Source organism: Capra hircus, chromosome 12, assembly GCF_001704415.2.
Source record: "Capra hircus breed San Clemente chromosome 12, ASM170441v1, whole genome shotgun sequence".
Classification (NCBI taxonomy): domain Eukaryota; kingdom Metazoa; phylum Chordata; class Mammalia; order Artiodactyla; family Bovidae; genus Capra; species Capra hircus.
In genome coordinates, this window is record NC_030819.1 from 55,287,320 (window position 1) to 55,293,319 (window position 6,000).

A 6,000-nucleotide genomic window follows, 5' to 3' on the forward strand; every position below is an offset into this window, starting at 1 on the left:
GCTTCTCTTTCTCCCTGGAGTATATAAAAGGGTAAATCCAGTCGTTACCTCCTGACCAGTGCCTTCTGTGATGGGCAGAATAGCGCCTGTGTTAGAGAGGCCAGGTCCTCGTCGATGGCACCTGAGGACAGATTATCTTGCGCAGCTGCAGGGACCTTTCAGGTATGTGATGTTTCTGGATGGCCCCAGTGTGATCGCCAAGGGTTCTAACAATGGAAAGAGGGACATCAGAGAGTCACTGCCAGAGAAAGAAGATGCTAAACTTCTTGCTTTGGACTTTCCAAGTGGCGCTAGTAGAAAAGAACCTGCCTACAGATGCAGGAGACTTGGGAGATGTGGGTTTGATCCCTGGGTCAGAGGACCCCCGGAAGAGGACATGACAACCCATTCCAGTATTCTTGCCTGGAGAATCCCATGGACAGAGGAACCTGGTGGGCTGCAGTCCACAGGGTTGCAGAGTTGGACATGACTGAAGTGACTGAGCACACACACCTCTTGCTTTGAATACAGAGGAAGTGTCCATAAGCAAAGGAACACAGTTGGTATCTAAAAGCTGGAAAAGTTTAGGAAACTGGATTATTCCCTTAAAGGCTCGAGAGCGAGTGTAGCCCTGCTAGCACTTTGGTTTTAGCCCAGGGAGACCCATTTCAGACTTCTGACCTCTAGACCTTAAGTGAATAGATTTGTGTTGTTTCCAAAAAAAAAAAAAAAAGAGAAAAGAAAACCTTCAGGTAATCAGAACAGGTAACCTGAAAGTATTTTGGACAAAACTAAGCAGAACTCCTTATTCATGAGCTTTTTTTGTTTGTTAGCCTTTCGTTTTCCTTCCCTAAATTATCTGCTCCCCACTGTATTGGGCTTCCCTGGTGGCTCAGATGTTAGAGAATTCGCCTGCAACGCTGGGGACCTGGGTTCAATCGCTGGTTTGAGAAGGTCCCCTGGAGAAGGGAATGGCTACCTAATCCAGTATTCTGGCCTGGAGAATTCCATGGACAGAGGAGCCTGGCAGGCTATGGTCCATGGGGTTGCAAACACGACTGAGCGACTTTCACTTTCCTTTCCACTGTATTCCCTCCCCCACTGTGTTCCATGCTCACTCCAGCCAGATCCCGGTATCATCCTGGACTCCCTGCTCCAGGGTATTCCTCCACAGATGCTCACTCAGATTCGACGACTGTGCTGTATTCAGTCAACAGCCTGAGGTACTGGTTTCAGCTCCAGCGTGTAAAGAGCTTGGAAATCGTCACTCTTGTCCCTAGAGCAAAAGGAGCTGAAGGAGCTGGAAATCAGCGCTTCATCTGTGCCCTTCAGAACCCCAGGGCACAGGGCACAGGGCACAGCAACATCCCATGAGCTGGAGAGTCAGGAATTGTCCTACTTTCAACAAAAATTACAAGGCTTTTAAACAGGCAAGCAAAAGCACAATCTGAAAAGCACTAGAAGCAGACTGCAGATGAAGCTGAGATTTGGGCATTACTGGATAGACAATTTACAACAGCTATGATTAATATTTTAAGAGTTCTTTTGGACAAAGCAGGCAACTTGTAAGAACAGATAGGTAATGTGAGTAGCAAGGTGGAATTGTTAAAACGCATCAAAAGGAAATGCCAGAAGTCAGAAATAAAAATCCTGCAAGCTTTGTGGTATGGCGCAGAAAAAAGAAAGCAGGCAAGCAAAAAACCACTATAACAGAAATGAAGACTGCCTTTCATAGATTCAACAGTAGATTGGACAAGGCCAAGGACAGAACCAGTGTGGGCAGTTCTTTGACTTGCTGCTAAAAAAAAGTCAATCTCAAATATAAAACTGGTTGCTCTGTCTTAGTGGTTATACGTATGTATGCTCAGTTGCTCAGTCGTATCTGACTCTTGGTGACTCTATGGACTGTAGCCCGTCAGGCTCCTCTATCTATAGGATTTTCTAGGCAAGAATACTGGAGTGGGTTGCCATTTCCTCCTCCAGGGGATCTTCCTGACCCTGGGATAGAACCTTCATCTCCTGAATTGGCAGGCGGATTCTTTACCATTGAGCCACCAGTTACATATTCAGTTCAGTTCAGTCACTCAGACGTGTCCGACTCTTTGCAACCCCATGAATCGCAGCACGCCAGGCCTCGCTGTCCATCACCAACTCCCGGAGTCCACTCAAACTCATGTCCATCGAGTTGGTGATGCCATCCAGCCATCTCATCCTCTGTCATCCCCTTCTCCTCCTGCCCCCAATCCTTCCCAGCATCAGGGTCTTTTCCAATGAGTCAACTCTTCCCATGAGGTGGCCAAAGTACTGGAGTTTCAGCTTCAGCATCATTCCTTCCAAAGAAATCCCAGGGCTGATCTCCTTTAGGATGGACTGGTTGGATCTCCTTGCAGTCCAAGGGACTCTCAAGAGTCTTCTCCAACACCACACTTCAAAAGCATCAATTCTTCGGTGCTCAGCTTTCTTCACAGTCCAACTCTCACATCCATACATGACCACTGGAAGAACCATAGCCTTGTCTAGATGGATCTTTGTTGGCAAAGTAATGTCTCTGCTTTTGAATATGCTATCTAGGTTGGTCATAACTTTCCTTCCAAGGAGTAAGTGTCTTTTAATTTCATGGCTGCAGTCACCATCTGCAGTGATTTTGGAGCCCCAAATAATAAAGGCTGACACTGTTTCCCCATCTATTTCCCATGAAGTGATGGGACCAGATGCCATGATCTTCATTTTCTGAATGTTGAGCTTTAAGCCAACTTTTTCACTCTCCACTTTCACTTTCATCAAGAGGCGTTTTAGTTCCTCTTCACTTTCTGCCATAAGGGTGGTGTCATCTACATATCTGTGGTTATTGATATTTCTCCTGGCAATCTTGATTCCAGCTTGTGCTTCTTCCAGCCCAGTGTTTCTCATGATGTACTCTGCATATAAATTAAATAAGCAGGGTAACAATATACAGCCTTGACGTACTCCTTTTCCTATTTGGAACCAGTCTGTTGTTCCATGTCCAGTTCTAACTGTTGCTTCCTGAACTGCATATAGGTTTCTCAAGAGGCAGGTCAGGTGGTCTGGTATTCCCATCTCTTTCAGAATTTTCCACAGTTTATTGTGATCCACACAGTCAAAGGCTTTGGCATAGTCAATAAAGCAGAAATAATTGCTATTACATAAAGTTCAGATTCCTAACTGAGACCTACAGCAGTGACCTCTACCTGCTTCTATGGCTTCAACCTTTACCACTCCCCACCTGGAATATTATGTATAGACACATGGAACTCTGGTTCAGTAACTTGATGCACTGACCAGCTTAATTCTCTCCTCTTCATGCAATGTCCCTCCTCCTCCGCATCCTGTCTTGCCATCCAGTTTATCCCCGAAGACACAATTCAGGGAGCAGTGGCCACAGGATGCCTCCCATCCCCACCCCCCCACTAACGTATAAGTCAGGTGCTTTTTCTCATGATCATAGTAATTACCACCCTGTAGCATAATCATCGATTTTTTTTTTAAACTCCTCTGCCCTGGACTAGGCTGTGGGTCTTTTAAGGGAAGGGGCCATGTCTTTATAGGCTATGTATTCCAAGCACTTAGTACTTGGTCTGATAGACAAGGCAACCAGTAAATGTTCCATGGATGAGTGAACGAACAGATGAATGAACGCAGTAGGCTCTCAGGAGGAAAGAAATGGGTAAATACAAGAAACCAAACTAAACAGATATTTGAGCCAAAAGCCAATTTCCAGGCTGTATTAGTCAGAGTTCTTGGGTACAAACAACAGAGATTGACTCTGGTTCACTTAAGCAGAGAAGGAATTTTCTGGAAGGGCATTACGTTGCTCACAGAATCGACAGGAAGTCAGGAGAGTCAGAGAAAAGACAAAATGAAGACGCTGACACAAGAAAGGCCCTGTATCACTGGCCATGGTGCTTCAGCCTCTGCAGAAATCTCAGACTGATGACTCAGTCCCTCTTAAAGGTTCAGAGGCTAAGAGTGAGACTGATTGCCACGCTTGGGTGAAGCGTCTGTGGAACAAACCCATCAGGAGCAGTTCCAACAATCATTTCTGCTATTTGGGGCCAGTTGGAGCGCGCCGTACAGGAGCGCTGAAGTCTCACGGGTTTCCCCCACCCAGGACACAGTCATAGCTTGTGAATAACGCTGCCAGGTTTGCGGACAGTACAGTTTACATTTGTCTTTGTTTTCAAGTCTGAGGCTGGGACCTTTAATTAAAAACTTTATTTAGAGCTGGAGAGGGTGTGGAGAGAGGGGAACCCTCCTACCCTGTTGGTGGGAGTGTAAATTGGTACAGCCACTAGGGAGAACACAGAGCTACCATATGACCCTGCTATCCCACTCCTGGGCATGTATCTGGAGAAAAACATGATCTGAAAGGAGACATGCACCCCAATGTTCATTGCAGCACTGTTTACAAAAGCCAGTACATGGAAGCAAGCTAAATGTTTATCAACAGAGGAATGAATGAAGACGATGTGCCACACACATTCTGTGGAATATTACGCAGCTATCAAAAAGAACGAAATCATGCCATGTGCAGCAGCATGGATAGACCTAGAGACTGTCATACTGAGTGACGTCAGATAGAGAAGGAGAAACAGCATATGGCATCCCTTGTAAGTGGAACCTAAAAAAGACACGATACAATCTGAACTTACTTACAAAACAGAAAGAGACTCACAGACTTCGAGAATGAGCTCATGGCTGCCAGGAGGAAGGGATAGTTAAGGAGTCTGGGATGGACATGTACACACTTCTGTATTTAAAATGCATAACCAACAAGGACCTATTGTACAGCACATGGATCACTGCTCAATATTGTGTGGCAGCCTAGATGGGAGGGGAGCTTGGGGGAGAATGGAACCTGTATATATAGGCTGAGTCCCTTTGCTGTCAATCTGAAACTATCACAACATTGTTTGTTAATCTACTATATGCCAATACAAAATTAAAAGTTTTTTGCTGCTAAGTCACTTCAGTCGTGTCCGACTCTGTGTGACCCCATAGACGGCAGCCCACCAGGCTCCGCCATCCCTGAGATTCTCCAGGCAAGAACACTGGAGTGGGTTGCCATTCACTGCATTTAGAGCCTCTATAGTTACGGGGACTATTGATCAGTTCTAGTTGGACCGGGCATCTCGGAGGGAGCCCTAGGAAGCCAGGGTCCTGGGTCCAGCTGGGTTTCCAGTGGCCTCCCGATCTTGGGAGAATCTCTGCTCTTCTCAGCCTCTTTGCCTCCAGCCTTTAAATATAGAGTTTGATGAGATGATCTTTAAATTGCCTTCAGATTCTGAAGTGTTGTTTTATGAATGCTAAAGATCAAAATTGTAAAAGCTTGAGTTGATGGCAGATCGTTGAGATGATTCCTGTAATATTGCCCTCATCCCTGCAATTTTGCCTTGCCATCATTCCAGTCCTTTATCTGGCTCATGGCACCGCCCCAGGGCCATGCTGTAGAGGGTGCTGAGCAGCACCCAGCCCTGCCCACAAAATAAATACCTCAGGGGAAGGGAGCGCCTCATCTAACAGGTCACTCCTTCCCTGGGGGACCACTCCCATCCATGCACTGGCCGAGGGCCTGTGTATCAGCCTGCTTTGGAGGCCAAAACAAAGCACCACAGTCTAGGTGGCTTTCAAACACACACTCGTTTTCTCATAGTTTGGAGGTCAGGAGTCTGAGATCAGGGAGGGTTGGTTTCTCCTGAGACCTGCCTCCTTGGCCTGTAGATGGATGTTCTCTTGCTGTGGCCACGTGGCCTTTTCTCTGATCACTCATTCCTGGCACCCTTTCCTTTTCTTAGAAGGACACCAATCATTGGATTAGAGCCCTACCCTTATGACCCCATTTAACCTTAAAAGACCCTAATGCTGGGAAAGATTGAGAGCAAGAGGAGAAGAGGGGTGACAGAGGATGAGATGGTTGGATGGCATCACTGACTCAATGGACATGAGTTTGAGCAAACTCTAGGAGACGGTAAAGGACAGGAAAGCCTCGTGTGCTGCAGTCTG